Genomic DNA, 18,839 nt, shown 5'->3' with positions numbered 1-18,839 from the left:
CATTCATCTTGCATGCTAGTAAGGTCATGCTTAAATTTTTGCATACTAGGCCTCAGCATTATGCGAATCAAGAACTTTCAGATGACCAAGCTGGATTTAGAAAAGTAAGAGGAACTGAGATCAAACTGCCAACATTTGATGGATCATAGAGAAAGCTAGGGAATTCCAAAAAAAAACCAAAAAACAAAAATCTACCTCTGTTTCATCAATTACACCAAAGCCTTTGACTCTGTGGATCATAATAAACTGTGGAAAGCAATTAAAGAATTGGGAATACCAGATCATCTTACCTGTCCTCTGAGAAACCAGTATGAGGGTCAAGAATCAACACTTAGAACTCAGTATGGAACAACTGATTGGCTCAAGATTGAGAAAGGAGTATCAGGGCTGTTTGCTGTCATGCTGTTTGTTCAGCCTATACACTGAGCACATCATGAGAAATGTCAGTTTATATGAGTTACAAGCTGGCATCAAGATAAGAGGGAGAAACATCAACAACCTCAGATATGCAGATGATATCACTCTAATGGCAGAAAGTGAAGAGGAACTAAAGAGCCTCTTGATGAGGGTGAAGGAAGAGAGTGAAAGAGCTGGCTTAAAACTAAAATTAAGATCATGGCATCCAGCCCCATTACTTCATGGCAAATAGAGGGAGAAAATGTGGAAATAGTGAAAGATTTCCTCTTCTTGTGATCTAAAATCACTGCAGTTGGTCACTGCAGCCATGAAATCAGATGTTTGCTTCTTGGCAGGAATGTTGAAAAGTGGAGACATTACTCTGCCAACAAAGGTCTGTACAGTCAAGGTTATGATCTTCCTAGTGGTCACGTATGGTTGTGAGAGCCTGTAAAGAAGGTGGAGCACTGAAAAATTGATGCCTTTGAACTATGTCTCTGGAGAAGACTCCTGAGAGTCCCTTGGACTGCAAGGATTTCAAACCAGTCAATCTTAAGGGAAATCAACCCTGAATACTCGCTGGAAGGACTGATGCTGAAGTTGAAATTCCAGGATTTTGGTCATCTGATGTAAACAACTGACTCATAGAAAAATCCCTGATGCTGGGAAAGATTGAGGGCAGAAGGAGAAGAGGGCATCAGAGGATGAGATGGCTGGATGACATCACCAATGCAATTGACATGAACTTGGGCAAACTTCAGGAGATGGTGAGGAACAGGGAGGCCTGGCATGCTGCAATCCATGGGTCACACAGAGTCAGACACAACAGGACAACTGAACAACAACTCACTGAAACCTCAGTTTTGGTGGTCAGTTCTCTAGTTCTCTGTTAGGTCACTTTGTCTCTGTCCAGTGATACCTTCCCTCTCTACAATTGGGCCACTGGAGTTCTCAGCTCTCTTTAGTGCCTGCCTGCCCGCCCTGTGCTACTGGAGAGCAGAGGGAGGCAGATTGGGGTGGAAGTGGTGCAAGGCAATTTCCTTAGACCCTTGGTATTTGTTTATTCCTGTCCTCATCACTCTCAAGCTGTAAGTGTTTCTCTTGATGCACCACTCATTCTTCACCATCTGTGTTTTCACTTTGATTGGGGTCGGCAATAGAGCCCTTTAAGACAATTCCCTGTCCTCTCTATTCTGACATTTATTTTTTCTGTGTGAGAATACTATGTTTTTTTGTGTGTGTTTATCCTTCTTTTTTTTTTTTTTCCCCTATTCTGAATGCTCCAAATTCTCAAACCTTGAGCTCAACACATGTTTGATCTTTCAAAAATCCTGGTTCTTGCAATGGAAAAATCTGGCTTTTGTTCCTTAAGTTTCCTGTGATTGCTCTTATTAGGCATTTAATAGTAATATTTAGAAATGTGTCTACCTGATTTTTTCTTGCTGTATCTCACTTCCCTCAAGAGAAGCATGTATAAAAAAGTGTCACTGTTGCTTAAACGCTTGGGAAGAGGGTGATGAATGTAAGTGTGTCCTAGAGGTTGTAGAAAATCATCCCAAATCAGATCTGATCTGGGACAGAATGTTTTTGTGATGTAATTCACAATCTCCAGGGGAAAAAATACATTCCTGATAAAAATGTTGAAGCCATTTATTTCCTGAGGAACTTTAATGGGATTAAAAATCTAAGAGGCAGTCACCTATGTACCCAAATGATAGCTGTCAAGAGTTTGGTAAATTTAGTAACTATTAAAAAACCAATTTTGTAGATTTAAGTTGAGTGGTAATCTAACCCTTTCCAAATCTGATCACCAAAGAATTGATGCTTTTGAACTGTGGTGTTGGAGAAGACTCTTGAGAGTCCCTTGGACTGCAAGGAGATCAAACCAGTCCATTCTAAAGGAGATCAGTCCTGGGTGTTCATTGGAAGGACTGATGCTAAAGCTGAAACTCCAATACTTTGGCCACCTCATGTGAAGAGTTGACTCACTGGAAGAGACTCTGATGCTGGGAGGGATTGGGGGCAGGAGGAGAAGGGGACAACAGAGAATGAGATGGCTGGATGGCATCACCGACTCGACAGACGTGAGTTTGAGTGAACTCCAGGAGTTGGTGGTGATGGACAGGAAGGCCTGGCGTGCTGTGATTCATGTGGTCTCAAAGAGTCGGACACGACTGAGCGACTGAACTGAACTGAACCCCTTCCACTGGGCTTTCCTGGTAACTTAGCTGGTAAAGAGTCTGCCTGCAACACAGGAGACCCTGATTTGATTCCTGGGTTGGGAAAAATCCCCTGAAGAAGGGATAAGCTACCCTTTCCAATATTCTTGGGTTTCCCTGGTGATTCAGATCATAAATAATCTGCCTGCAATGCAGGAGATGTGGGTTTGATCCCTGGGCCAGGAAGATCCCCTGGAGGAGGGTATGGCATCCCACTCCAGTGTTGTTGCCTAGAGAATCCCCATGGCCAGAGATGTCTAGTGGGCTACAGTCCATGGGGTCACAAAGAGTCAGACACAGCTGAGCAAATTAGCACAGCACAGCAACCTCTTGCATCTCTATCAGAGGTAATATTTCCCTAGGGAACATTTGGCAATGTCTGGGGATGTTTTCGGTTGTCTTACCCTGGTGGAGAGAGTGGCAGTTTCTAGTGGTGTTGAGTGCGTAGAGGCCAGCAATGCTGCTAAACATTCTATAATGCACAGGACAACCCCCAACCCCCCAAATAAAGAATTATCAGGTACAAAATGTCTGTAGTACTGAGCATGAGAAACACTGATCTAGCTATTCTCTCTTTCTATAAATTTTCTATTGAATCTTTGAATCTATCTGCTATAGGCTTTTTCCCTTGAAGCAAGACTTAGTAAAATTTTTATATATTCTTCTTACTAATGAGTTTAAAATTTTTTGTTATTTTAAATTGAGGGATAGGTTTCAGTTACTTCCTAAAAATATTATCCAGCTATGCTGAGAATCAGGCAGCTAAGAAATGATCTAGGACTCATGAGAGCACTGTTCCCAGGTCAGGCAGAAAATCTTGGTCTGTCACTTTAAAGAAGGACTTCTGGTGTCCTTGGAGAAGGGAAAGGCTACTCACTCCAGTATTCTGGCCTGGAGAATTCCATGGACTGCATAGTCCATGGGATCACAAAAAGTCAGACACTACTGAGTGACTTTCACCTCTGGTGTCAGAGCTGATCATAACCTTGCAAACAGTCGGACACAGCTGAGTGACTTTCTTTTTTATTTCCTGTCACCAAGAGGATGCTACTCTGTGAACATTGCCTTTTTTCTCTAACCTTACATTGTACTTGTAGAAACTAGTCTTCTTACCCTCTCCCATCACCAGAAAGTCCAAACAGGAAGATGAGGTGGTGAGATGCAGAGCTGGGCAGTGGGAAATACAAAATACTCTTCCATTCTGCCTGTGGGAGAATGCAGAGAGCATGCAAGATGCCTTGTGAAAAAGACAATCACAGGGAGCACGGGAAGATGGCGAAGGAATAGGATGGGCGACCACTTTCTCCCCCACAAAATCAGCAAACGAACATTTGAATGCTGAGTAAATCCCACAAAACAACTTCTGAATACCAGCAGAGGCCATCAGGCACCCAGAAAAGCAGCCCATAGTCTTTGAAAGGAGGTAGGAAATAGTATAAAAGATAAAAAGAGAGGCAAAAGAGGGAGGGACGGAGCTCCGTCCTGGGAAGGGAGGCTTAAAAAGAAAAAAAAAGAGAAGTTTCCAAACACCTGGAAACACTGGCGAGTGGAACCTCAGAGGGCCACATAACTGGGAGACAAAAGACATAAATAATTAAAACCCACAGACTAAGTGCCCAGAAGAAACTCTCAGTGGAGGAGCGGCGCAGACACCCGCACCCCTCACTAGCAGGCGGGGGCTGGGCAGGGAGGCGCAGGCGGCAGCGCTTAGAGGGAAAACGGGGCTTGAACGCCCCAGGGCAAACTGAGGGCGTGAACTTAAAATAGCGAAGCAGACCCTGCAGCTAAAAGGTATAAAGGCTACGAAGCAGACCCTGCAGCTAAAAGGTATAAAGGCTACAAAAAGCCTGCGAAAAGCCCCAACCCAGGACTCCACCAGCCCCACCCATAGAACAGGGCCCTGAGCGGAGCTAGCCGCCACCGGGCGGCCCATCCCCCAGCCCCTGCTGGGACAGGCAGGGAGGGCGGCCAGCGCTGGAAGGGGCAGCTGCGGCCCCAGAGAGGCTTCCCATACCAAGCTGCAGGCAGGCTTCCTTGCTAACCAAGACTTCTTGGGTTCGGGCTGGTCGATATCCGCCTGAGAAAGTGCACCGCTTGTACACCCAGAAAACCGTGGCAGGGACCGGGAAGGCGATAAGTCGCAGCGACCCCGCTCACCAAACCCCTGGTCATCTGAGCTGCTTGGACCGGGGAAGGCACAAAATGCAGGCCCAGCCAAGTCTGCACCTTTGTGGAGTACCCGAGGACCTGAACCTGAGCTGCTCAGACCTGGGAAGTGCATGCAACCCAGAGTTGGCCAAGGACAGCTCCCGGCAGAGCAACCTAGAGCCTAAGCAGCATAAACAGGGAAAGCACACACGCCTCATTCCCAGTGTAGCCGAGACACTGCGAGCACTCCCCACAGACGCCAGGGATATCTGTTAGCTGCGTTCCTCCCTCCCCACAGCAGGACTGAACAGGTGAGCCGGGGAAAAAAAAAGTGTCCACCACCGCATCCTGGTGTCAGGGTGGGAATTAGACACTGAGGAGACCAGAAAACAGAAGAGTTTTTTCAACAGAAGGAACTGCCTTGGAAGTAACAGAGGGTGAAGGCTTGAGCCCACTGCAAGAATAAGACTGAAAACCAGAGGCAGAGGCTTAAGTCCGAATCCTGAGAACACCAGAGATCTCCTGTGCCAGAGAACATTAATTGATCAGTTCAGTTAAGTCGCTCAGCCGTGTCCGACTCTCCATGACCCCATGAATCACAGCACGCCAGGCCTCCCTGTCCATTACTAACTCCCAGAGTTCACTCAAACTCATGTCCACAGAGTCGGTGATGCCATCCAGCCATCTCATTCTCTGTTGTCCCCTTCTCCTCCTGCCCCCAACCTTTCCCAGCATCAGAGTCTTTTTCAGTGAGTCAACTCGTCGCATGAGGTGGCCAAAGTATTGGAGTTTCAGCTTTAGCATCAGTCCTTCCTATGAACACCCAGGATTGATCTCCCTTAGAATGGACTGGTTGGATCTCCTTGCAGTACAAGGGACTCTCAAGAGTCTTCTCCAGCACCATAGTTCAAAAGCATCAATTCTTTGGCGATCAGCTTTCTTCACAGTCCAACTCTCACATCCATACATGACCATGGGAGAAACAAATGCCTCCATACATACACTGAAACGAGGCACCACCCAAGGGTCAACAAGTTTCAGTGAAAGACATACTACGCAAACTATCCAGCAACAGAGGAGAATAGCTCTGAGCTTCAATATACAGGCTGCCCAAAGCCACTCCAAACCCACTGACATCTCAAACTCATTACTGGACACTTCGTTGCACTCCAGAGAGAAGAAATCTAGGTCCACCCACCAGAACATCGACACAAGCTTCCCTAACCAGGGAACCTTGACAAGTCACCCATCCAACCCCACACACAACGAGGTAACTACATAATAAAGAGAACTCCACAATCTGCCAGAAGACAGAAAGGCCACCCTGAACACAGCAATATAAGCAAGATGAAGAGGCAGAGAAATACCCAGCAAGTAAAGGAACAGGATAAATGCCCACCAACACAAACAAAAGAGGAAGATATAGGGAACCTACCCGATAAAGATTTTCGAATTTTAGTTGTGAAAATGATTCAAAATCTGGAAAGCAAAATGGAGTTACAGATAAATAAACTGGAGAAAAGGATTGAGAAGATGCAAGAAATGTTTAATAAGGAATTAGAGGAAATAAAAAAGAGTCAATATATAATGAATAATGCAATAGATGAGATCAGAGACACTCTCGAGGGAACAAACAGTAGAATAATGGAGGCAGAAGACAGGATAAGCGAGCTAGAAGATAGAATTGTAGAAATAAATGAAACAGAGACGGAAAAAGAAAAACGAATTAAAAGAAATGAGGACAATATTAGAGACATATGGGACAATATTAAATGCCCCAACATTTGAATCATAGGAGTCCCAGAAGAAGAAGACAAAAAGAAAGACCATGAGAGAATACTTGAGGAGATAATAGTTGAAAATTTCCCTAAAATGGGGAAGGAAATAATCACCCAAGTCCAAGAAACACAGACAGGCCCCAACAGGAGAAACCCAAAGCAAAATACTCCAAGGCACATATTAATCAAATTAACAAAGATCAAACACAAAGAACAAATATTAAAAGCAGCAAGGGAAAAACAACAAATAACACACAAGGGGATCCCCATAAGGATAACAGCTGATCTTTCAGCAGAAACTCTTCAGGCCAGGAGGGAATGGCAAGACATACTTAAAGTGATGAAAGAAAGTAACCTACAGCCCAGATTACTATACCCAGCAAGGATCTCATTCAAATATGAAGGAGAAATCAAAAGCTTTACAGAAAAGCAAAAGCTGAGAGAATTCAGCATCACCAAACCAGCTCTCCAACAAATACTAAAGGATCTTTTCTATACAGGAAACACAGAAAGGGTATATAAACTCAAACCCAAAACAATAAAGAAAATGGCAACGGGATCATACTTATCAATAATTACCTTAAATGTAAATGGGTTGAATGCCCCAACCAAAAGACAAAGGCTGGCTGAATGGATACAAAAACAAGACCCCCATATATGTTGTCTACAAGAGACCCACCTCAAAACGAGGGACACATACACACTGAAAGTGAAGGGCTGGAAAAAGACATTCCTCGCAAATAGAGACCAAAAGAAAGCAGGAGTAGCAATACTCATATCAGATAAAATAGATTTTAAAACAAAGGCTGTGAAAAGAGACAAAGAAGGAAACTACATAATGATCAAAGGATCAATCCAGGAAGAAGATATAACAATTATAAATATTTATGCACCCAACATAGGAGCACCGCAATATGTAAGACAATTACTAACAAGTATGAAAGGGGAAATTAACAATAACACAATAATAGTGGGAGACTTTAATACCCCACTCACACCTATGGATAGATCAACTAAACAGAAAATTAACAAGGAAACACAAACTTTAAATGATACAATAGACCAGTTAGACCTAATAGATCTCTATAGGACATTTCACACCAAAACAATGAACTTCACCTTTTTCTCAAGTGCACATGGAACATTTTCCAGGATAGATCACATCCTGGGCCATAAATCTAGCCTTGGTAAATGCAAAAAAACTGAACTAATTCCAAGCATCTTTTCTGACCACAATGCAGTAAGATTAGATCTCAATTACAGGAGAAAAACTATTAAAAATGCCAACATATGGAGGCTGAACAACACACTGCTGAATAATGAACAAATCATAGAAGAAATCAAAAGAGAAATCAAAATATGCATAGAAATGAATGAAAATGAAAACACAACAACCCAAAACCTCTGGGACACTGTAAAAGCAGTGCTAAGGGGGAAGTTCATAGCAATACAAGCACACCTCAAGAAACAAGAAAAAAGTCAACTAATTAACCTAACTCTACATCTAAAGAAACTAGAGAAGGAAGAAATGAAGAACCCCAGGGTTAGTAGAAGGAAAGAAATCATAAAAATTATGGCAGAGATAAATGCAAAAGAAACAAAAGAGACCATAGCAAAAATAAACAAAGCCAAAAGCTGGTTCTTTGAGAGGTAAATAAAATTGACAAACCACTAGCCAGACTCATCAAGAAACAAAGGGAGAAGAACCAAATCAATAAAATTAGAAATGAAAATGGAGAAATCACAACCGACAACACAGAAATACAAAGGATTATTAGAGAATACTATCAGCAATTATATGGCAATAAAATGAATAACCTGGAAGAAATGGACAAATTCCTAGAAAAGTACACCTTGCCAAAACTGAACCAGAAAGAAATAGAAAATCTAAATAGACCCATCACAAGCATGGAACTAGAGGATGTAATCAGAAATCTTCCAGCAAACAAAAGCCCAGGTCCAGATGGCTTCACAGCTGAATTCTACCAAAAATTTAGAGAAGAGCTAACACCTATTCTACTCAAACTCTTCCAGAAGATTGCTGAGGAAGGGAAACTTTCAAACTCATTCTATGAGGCCATCATCACCCTAATCCCAAAACCTGGTAAAGATCCCACAAAAAAAGAAAACTACAGGCCAATATCACTGATGAACATAGACGCAAAAATCCTTAACAAAATTCTAGCAATCAGAATCCAACAACACATTAAGAAGATCATACATCATGACCAAGTGGGCTTTATCCCAGGAATGCAAGGATTCTTCAATATCCGCAAATAAATCAACGTAATACACCACAATAACAAACTGAAAAATAAAAATCATATGATTATCTCAATAGATGCAGAGAAAGCCTTCAACAAAATTCAACATCCATTTATGATAAAAACCCTCCAGAAAGTGGGAAAAGAAGGGACATATCTCAACATAATAAAAGCTATATATGACAAACCCACAGCAAACATTATCCTCAATGGTGAAAAATTGAAAGCATTTTCCCTAAAGTCAGGAACAAGACAAGGGTGCCCACTCTCACCACTACTATTCAACATAGTTCTGGAAGTTTTGGCTATAGCAATCAGAGCAGAAAAAGACATAAAAGGAATACAAATTGGAAAAGAAGAAGTAAAACTTTCACTGTTCGCTGATGACATGATCCTCTACACAGAAAACCCTAAAGACTCTCCCAGAAAACTACTAGAGCTAATCAATGAATACAGTAAAGTTGCAGGATATAAAATCAACACACAGAAATCCCTTGCATTCCTATACACTAATAATGAGAAAATAGAAAGAGAAATTAAGGAAACTATTCCATTCACTGTTGCAACGAAAAGAATTAAATACTTAGGAATATATCTACCTAAGGAAACAAAAGACTTGTACATAGAATACTACAAAACACTAGTGAAAGTATTCAAAGAGGACACTAATAGATGAAGAAATATACCATGTTCGTGGATTGGAAGAATAAATATTGTAAAAATGAGTATACTACCCAAAGTAATTTATACATTCAATGCAATCCCTATCAAGCTACCAATGATATTTTTCACAGAACTAGAACAAATAATCTCACAATTTGTATGGAAATACAAAAAAACCACGAATAGCCAAAGCAATCTTAAAGAAGAAGAATGGAACTGGAGGAATTAACCTGCCGGACTTCAGGCTCTACTACAAAGCCACAGTCATCAAGACAGTATGGTACTGGCATAAAGACAGAAATATAGATCAATGGAACAAAATAGAAAGCCCAGAGATAAATCCACGCACCTATGGACACCTTATATCGACAAAGGAGGCAAGAATATAAAATGGAGAAAAGACAGTCTCTTTCACAAGTGGTGCTGGGAAAACTGGTCAGCCACTTGTAAAAGAATGAAACTAGAACACTTCCTAACACCATACACCAAAATAAACTCAAAATGGATTAGAAAGCTAAATGTAAGACCAGATTCTATAAAACTCCTAGAGGAGAACGTAGGCAAAACACTCTCCAACATAAATCACAGCAGGATCCTCCAAGACCCACCTCCCAGAATATTGGAAATAAAAGCAAAATAAACAAATGGGACCTAATTAAAATCAAAAGCTTCTTCACAGCAAAGGTGAAAAGACAGCCTTCAGAATGGGAGAAAATAATAGCAAATGAAGCAACTGATAAAGGATTAATCTCCAAAATACACAAGCAGCTCCTGCAGCTCAATTCCAGAAAAATAAATGACCCAATCAAAAAATAGGCCAAAGAACTAAACAGAGATTTCTCCAAAGAAGACATAAAGATGGCTAACAAACACATGAAAAAAATGCTCAACATCCCTCATAATCAGAGAAATGCAAATCAAAACCACAATGAGATACCATTTCACACCAGTCAGAATGGCTGCTATCCAAAAGTCAACATGCAATAAATGCTGGAGAGGGTGTGGAGAGAAGGGAACCCTCTTACACTGTTGGTGGGAATGCAAACTAGTACAGCACTATGGAGAACAGTGTGGAGATTCCTCAAAAAACTGGAAATAGAACTGCCATATGATCCAGCAATCTCACTCCTGGGCATACACACCTAGGAAACCAGAATTGAAAGAGACACATGTACTCCAATGTTCATTGCAGCACTGTTTATAATAGCCAGGACATGAAAGCAACCTAGATGTCCATCGGCAGATGAATGGATAAGAAAGCTTTGGTACATATACACAATGGAGTATTTTTCAGCCATCAAAAAGAATGCATTTGAATCAGTTCTAATGAGGTAGGTGAAATTGGAGCCTATTATACAGAGTGAAGTAAGCCAGAAAGGAAAACATCAATACAGGATACTAACACATATATATGGAATTTAGAAAGATGGTAACCTTAACTCTGTATACGAGACTGCAAAAGATACATAGGCATATAGAATAGTCTTTGGGACTCTGTGGGAGAGGGTGAAGGTGGGATGATTTGGGAGAATGGCATTGTAGCATGTATATTATCATATGTGAAATGAATCACCAGTCCCGGTTCGACGCATGATACAGGATGCTTGGGGCTGGTGCACGGGGATGACCTGGAGGGAGGATATGTGGAAGAGGGAGGTGGGAGGGGTGTTCAAGAAAGGGAACACATGTACACCCGGGGCGGATTCGTGTCAATGTATGGCAAAACCAACCAATATATTAATGTAAGGTAATTTGCCTCCAATAATATAAAAAAATAAAAAATAAATAAAAACATTAAATACAAAAAAAAAAAACCAAAAAAGCAAACAACAACAAAAAAGACAATCACAGCCTCCTCTCTGAGTTTGGCCAAATACTTAGGAGAAGAGTGAATGTACCTGATATTCATTTTTGCAAGGCAGATAGAGGTACTGGTAGTAACACATAGGTTTACAAGATGAGGAACGTGTGCTTGTGCTCAGTGGCTTCAGTTGTGTCTGACTCTTTGTGACCCTAAGGACTGTAGCCCAGCAGGCTCCTCTGTCCATGGGCTTCTCCAGGCAAGAATACTGGAGTGGATTGCCATGCCCTTCTCCAGGGGATCTTTCCAAAAAAGGTTGACAAGATGAAGAAAGCAAGAAAGGAAAAATTATTCTACAGAAAATTTTTAAAAATATACACTTGATAGGGTCTTTTTCTTTTATATTTTCGTGTATGAAAAGAAATTTTGGGGATTTTTAAGACTTAGTTCACCTAGCAGAGACCCTGTGTTTAAAGCAAACCAGTATAGTAGTCTTTCTAAAAGAAAGATGAGAAAATAAAAGCCAAATATTCAAGCATTCAAGGGTATAGAGAGTTGATGTGGAAGCTGGGAAAGAATATATTATTTTAATAGGGAAATGCTTTTTTTCTGAAGTGGAAGGAAAAGTGAGAACATTTGAAAAAGCTTGAGGTTCTGAAAATATACACCTTAGTAGACATCTTCTGCCACCAGATTCTCAACCAAAAAATTAGGCAGATTTCTGGGTATTTGAGATTGGTGCCTTGTCCTGTTGACTTGCATTTTGCAGCTTTACTTTTTTAGAAGATCAAGCTGTTGATTTCCTTCCAAGTACTCTCAAACCAGTAAGTGTGTAAATCCCAGCCAAAACTGCATGTCATCATCTAAAAATTCTCCTGTGTCCTGGCAGCAGGCGCCCCTTCAATTCATTGCTGATGCCTGTGTTCACTTCTCAACTCACTTCTTCTCACATGCCATATTTCTTTCTAGAAATAAAAACCTTCATAATTCTTCCTGACACAATTTAAGCTACATTCTTAAATCTTATTCTGTTATCTGCCAGAATTTTTAAAAAATTATTTGACCTGGCCCTAACTTCCAAGTCAGCTCTGAAGGTGTTGTTGTGTATAATGACGGTGACATGGCTTTGAAGGAATGCTTGTTCCTTTCGTCTTCCTTAAGATTGAATATGTTCTTGTAAAAGAGAAATTAGGATACTTGACTCTATGCATACCCCAATGGCATTCACTTGATGAAAATGAAAGAAGAGGTATTATCTCCCCTGAAATGTGATGTAGTACCTGGCACTAGGGTACTATCCCATTGTACATCAGTACACTGATGAACAGGAGGGCAGTCTCTTTTTTTCAGGGACTTGAATCTGAGGGGTGATCCAGACCATTTAAGATGTTTGCAGTGTGTTCTAATAGGGAAGTAGAGGGGGTGACAGGACTACAGAACAAGGGCTTTCTTGGGACTCTTTCTTGGGAGAAGAGACATTTAAGTTGAAAATGAAAGGGACCCCTTTCCCAGTTTCCCCATTAGCAAAGCGAGGGAATTGATACAGTTAAGGGTCCATTATTCAAAGCAGGACGTGAGCTAAGCCCAGAGGGTCTATCCGTGGGTGTGGGTGTGCATGCATATAAATTTTCATATGGACACGTCTTATCTGAGAACTAACAATGAATAGATCTACAACATGCCAAAACAGCTGTGGAGAGGTGGGTAAATGGTTTACCCTTCTTGAAACTTCACTCTACTCTGCGATTTCTGGTCCCAGGCAGCAGGCTAAGTGGACCTGGTTTCTTCAGTCCTTTTGAGTGAGGGTGACAGTGGGGGCAAATGGCATTTTTAAAGTGTCTAAAGTTAACGACTGGAAAATTCCATTTAGTCTTTTCCTTGAGGAAGAGGGGCAGAGACCCTGCAATGTCATTCCCAGTGGAAGATTCATGTTTCTTATTAAGAAGCACTTTCTGAAGTAACTCTTGGTAGATCTGCACTTGATTCTGAGTCATGACCCTCCACTCTGGCTGTACCTGACAAATATTTAGAACTGTGGATGCTCCAGGTCCATATTAAGACTTATTCACTCACAATTTCTAGACATGGTATTGGCATTTAAAAAAGCTTCCCTGGTAATTTTAACGGGCAGCTAGGATTGATGTGTGTTATTGAGAAACCTGTATGCAGGTCAGGAAGCAACAGTTAGAACTGGACATGGAACAACAGACTGGTTCCAAATAGGAAAAGGAGTACGTCAAGGCTGTATATTGTCACCCTGCTTATTTAACTTATATGCAGAGTACATCATGAGGAATGCTGGGCTGGAAGAAACACAAGCTGGAAACAAGATTGCCAGGAGAAATATCAATAACTTCAGATATGCAGATGATACCACCCTTATGGCAGAAAGTGAAGAGAAATTAAAAAGCCTCTTGATGAAAGTGAAAGAGGAGAGTGAAAAAGTTGGCTTAAAGCTCAACATTCAGAAAACTAAGATCATGGCATCTGGTCCCATCACTTCATGGGAAATAGATGGGGAAACAGTGGAAACAGTGTCAGACTTTATTTTTTTGGGCTCCAAAATCACTGCAGATGGTGATTGCAGCTATGAAATTAAAAGACGCTTGCTCCTTGGAAAGAAAATTATGACCAACCTTGATAATATATTGAAAAGCAGAGACATTACCTTGCCAACAAAGGTCCATCTAGTCAAGGCTATGGTTTTTCCCGTGGTCATGTATGGATGTGAGAGTTGGACTGTGAAGAAAGCTGATTGCCGCAGAATTGATGCTTTTGAACTGTGGTGCTGGAGAAGACTCTTGAGAGTCCCTTGGACTGCAAGGAGATCCAATCAGTCCATTCTAAAGGAGATCGGTCCTGGGTGTTCATTGGAAGGACTGATGCTAAAGCTGAAACTCCAATACTTCAGCCACATCATGCGAAGGGTTGACTCATTGGAAAAGACCCTGATGCTGGGAGGGATTGGGGGCAGCATGAGAAGGGGATGACAGAAGATGAGGTGGCTGGATGGCATCACCGACTCGATGGACATGAGTTTGAGTAAACTCTGGTTGTTGGTGATGGACAGGAAGGCCTGGTGTGCTGTGATTCATGGGGTTGCAAAGAGTCGGACACAACTGAGCAACTGAACTGAACTGATACTGGGGGCAGCGGAGAGGGTATAGTATGCCAGGCAAATATTGATATTTAGTTCAGTCAGTTTCTTAACCCACCTGGGGGCATTTGAGAATGTATTGGGTTTGTTCTTCATTACTTATATATGCCGGACAGGTGAACAGGTGGCCAGACTCTGCAAACAGTAGGCAGGATCAGAGGATTATAAAAACTGTGAGAATGACACAGGAAAACACACTGGCTTCTACCTCATGTCCCCTCGTGCCCTCGGTATCTTGGGGTGTTACTGGGATTTGAAAGCTCAGGCATGCTGCTGTGTAACTCTATCTTCCTGTGTACTGAGCTGTCACCTATAAGCACATTAAACTTAAAACTTCATCCATCGGCATCTTACGATTGTTTACTGCCATCCCTGTGATAATCCTGAAATTAATACTATACTCTTACAGGAAAAGAAAATATTCGAACCATTGAAACTGTGGCAGAATGAGACAGTTTTCCTTTAACTATTTCTTTACTTCCACTCCTCATATCTGGAGGAGATGAGAACTTTGCTAAGAGTAAGGAGTCTATCTGTTAGGAATAGCAGCAAAAAGAAGACTTATTTGTTTTTGTAAATATTCCACTCTGAGGATTGTGACTATTCCTCATGATGGATTATACCTACATGCCCTGTAGACAATGTGGGCATGAATAATAATATAGATTTTTTGAAAGCACCAGTGATTTGTTGACTAAATGTTTGCAATAACAGCTTGCTGTTTTAGTACTTAATTTCTGAAGGCAATTTGTAATTTAAAAAATAACTTTAGTAATATATAGTCATTGGAGAAAAATCAGAAAATATGAGCAATTAAATAGAAAAAAAGCTATTATAACCTAGAAAAAACTTACATTCTTCCATGTAGATGGATTTTCAGAATCAACCTTGTAAATGTACATTTGTATATATTAACACATTCACTGACAGTTTCTCTATACCAGACTTTATACTATTTGCAATCAGATATATCCCTTCCTATGCTCTCTGTATAAAGGGTGGGATGACTATGGCAGACAGCATTTCCTGTTTTCTCTCTTTACTTCATCAACTGGGTTTCCTTAAGGTTTGGACAATGGAAGGCCTTGATGAGAGATTGGAGGGCAGGAGGAAGGGAGAAGACGGGTATTTTCATTTCCCTCTCTCTGCCTTAAGGAACATCTCCTCGAGCTTCTGTGAGACAGGGTGATTGAAGTTCTAGTTGCCATCAGTTAGTCTAGCTTTGGGGCTGTGCCTTCACCACCTTTCCCTTTGTTCCGCCAGTCTAGGAACTAGGTAGTTGCTTCCTGTTCTTACTAATCTGTCATCTCATCTTCTGATTTCTCAACCCTTTCATCTCCTGTGTATCCAACTCTCTGATTTCACCTACTTCTGTTTTACTTATTTATTTATCAGCTGCAGCATGCAGCCTACAGGATCTTAGTTCCCTGACCAGGGATTGAACCTGGGGACCCAAGCAGTGAAAGTGTGGAGACCTAACCACTGGACAGCCAGGGAATATCTATAAATCTCCTCTATTTTAAATGGTAGTGTGGTTCTTGTGTACCTGACTGGATGCTGACTGATACAGGTGATATAAAAATATTTTTTGCTCTCATCTGGGAGATACCAAAATTAAATGCTTAATTTTATCACAACTTGTTTTAAATAAATTGATTAAAGGCTAGGAACTTTTACCCTTACTGGAACTCATTGTAGACACCTATCAATAAGCTGTGGGGCTTGTTGTTACCAACTATTTACAGAATGATGAAGTTGTTCCATCATTTCCCAGAGGCTAATTTTCAGTGCTTGATATATATGCTGCTGCTGCTAAGTTGCTTCAGTTGTGTCTGACTCTGTGCGACCCCATAGATGGCAGCCCACCAGGTTCCCCCGTCCCTGGGATTCTTCAGGCAAGAACACTGGAGTGGGTTGCCATTTCCTTCTCCAGTGCATTAAAGTGAAAAGTGAAAGTGAAGTCACTCAGTCGTGTACGACTCTTTGTGACCCCATGGACGATAGCCTACCAGGCTCCTCCATCCCTGGGATTTTCCAGGCAAGAGTACTGGAGTGGGTTGCCATTGCCTTCTCCCTTGATATGTATAAGTACCACTAATACCTAAAATACCCCCTGAGCAAACTACTCAATGACTTCTTCACTGACTTGGGTTCCCCTGCCTGCCAAGAGAGTGGACACACTTGGATTTTCTTCTGGGGGTCTTTGTTTTATTATTAGAGTTTAAAATACTATTTCACAACATGCTTTTTCCTCTATATACTATTTCATGAAAATCTTACTGTGTCAAATGTATTTATAACATTTCAATAACATAATTCCCACAATAATTGTTAAACATTTAATTTGTTTCTAAGTTTTTTGCTTGCTTTGATTAACACCCTAATAGTTAAATATCTGAATCTATTTTTAATTATTTTCTTCAAATTGAAAACTTTTTGAGAAACTCTTCACTAAAGGTTTCAGTTGAGATGCAAGCTGCAGAGAAAGAGCTGACAGAAGAATTGCAGCCCACAGGAAATGGCAGCTCACTAGAGTATTCTTGCTGGGAAAATCCCATAGACAGAGGAGTCTGGTGGGCTACAGTCTATGGGGTTGCAAAGAGTCAGATGTGACTGAGCGACCGAGCTTGCATGCATATTGAAACATAGGTGTATTATTCACTCACATTTTGTCTATGAGTGCTTTGTCTCTACCACAATGGCACTGAGTAGTTGTGACAGAGACAGTATGGCCTGCAAAGCCTAAAAGAACTGTCTGATCTTTTACAGAAAGTGTTTGCCAAATCTCAGTCTGAATGATCAATAAAACAGTAAATCAAGCTCTGCTTTGTATCATTTTTCTGGTTTCTGTGGTGTAAATACTCCCATCGTGGCTGATTTCAAGTTACCAATGTGATGTTACTGAATGAGAAGCTGGAAAGAAATGCACACTCTTTTATGGTATTTTCACCATGCAGATATCCTAGACATAACCTCAAGAATATGAAGAATATGTGTGTGTGTATGTGTGCTGCCGCTTCGGTTGTGTCTGACTCTTTGAGACCCCACGGACTGTAGTCTGCCAGGCTCTTCTGTCCATGGAATTCTCCGGGCAAGAATATGGGAGTGGGCAGCCAATCCCTTCTCCAGGGGATCTTCCCATCCCAGGGATTGAACCCACATCTCCTGCAGCTCCTGCCTTGCAGGTGGATTCTTTACTATTGAGCCACTGGGGAAGCTCAACCTCAAGAATATAGTAAAATGTTGTAGAGTCATTATGAAGTGGTGAGTTTTGATCATATATATCCATTATTTGTAATATAACTTAACTATGCTGCTGCTACTGCTGCTAAGTCGCTTCAGTCGTGTCTGACTCTGTGAGACCCCATAGATGGCAGCCCACCAGGCTCCCACCCCTGGGATTCTCCAGACAAGAACACTGGAGTAGATTGCCATTTCCTTCTCCAATGCATGAAAGTGAAAAGTGAAAGTGAAGTCGCTCAGTCGTGTCTGACTCTTCGTGACCCCATGGACTGCAGCCTACCAGGCTCCTCCGTCCTTGGGATTTTCCAGGCAAGAATACTGGAGTGGGGTGCTATTGCCTTCTCTGTAACTTAAATATAAGTTCATGAAATTTTTAATTATGGTTGCATTTAACATCCAGGTTGCAAAATTCCTGAAAATTTAATTGGATCTTGCAAGCCAATATGACTCATCTCCAGCATCCAACTGTTTAAGCTATATATGTAGTACTAAATTAGTACTAAAGTGTCATCAGCAACTTGGGTTAATTAACTGGACGCTACTAGTCGCTTATTTGCATCCATTTCTCCCCAATCAGAGATTTTGAAGACTGTAGGGGGTTGACTCTCCAATGGCATCTGTAGCACAGAGACTTGTAGATGATACTTACTGAATGAATGTTTGTAGAACAGCTCTGGTAATTCTGGTACTTAGAATACTTGTCTGTATGTCTCAGGGGTTCTGTAAACTAACCCTTGTCTTCTAATTTGTTATGTGTGTTACTATGACCGTTGTCATTTGTAAGCCTAGGTATCAGATGCTTTCTCATTAATGAAAATTGTAACAACTGAATTTAATTTTCCTTCAAAAAATTGAGGGAAAACGACTGAATTCATTTCCAATTCATTCTTGATTAGAAACAAGTAAATTTGAAAGGGAATTGAGGGCGGAAAATCCCAACACAGATTCTTTTACATCTTGAACTGTGTTCAAAAGAACCTCTACTGGGATCATGCTTTAAAAATAAGCATAATGAGGAAGTAACATCAGCAACATGGCCTAATAAAACATCCCTTAGTTGTATCTCCCCCTTAATACAACAACTGGCATCCATCCATGAAAAATGCCATTGTGGGGGCTGTGGGATGCAGCACCATTTACCTAGGGGCCTGGGAAAAGACTCACTTACCT

This window comes from Moschus berezovskii, chromosome 2, assembly GCF_049115385.1.
Source record: "Moschus berezovskii isolate FMDL1 chromosome 2, NW_MosBer_1.0, whole genome shotgun sequence".
NCBI classification, from domain to species: Eukaryota; Metazoa; Chordata; class Mammalia; order Artiodactyla; family Moschidae; genus Moschus; species Moschus berezovskii.
This window is presented reverse-complemented; position numbering follows the sequence as displayed.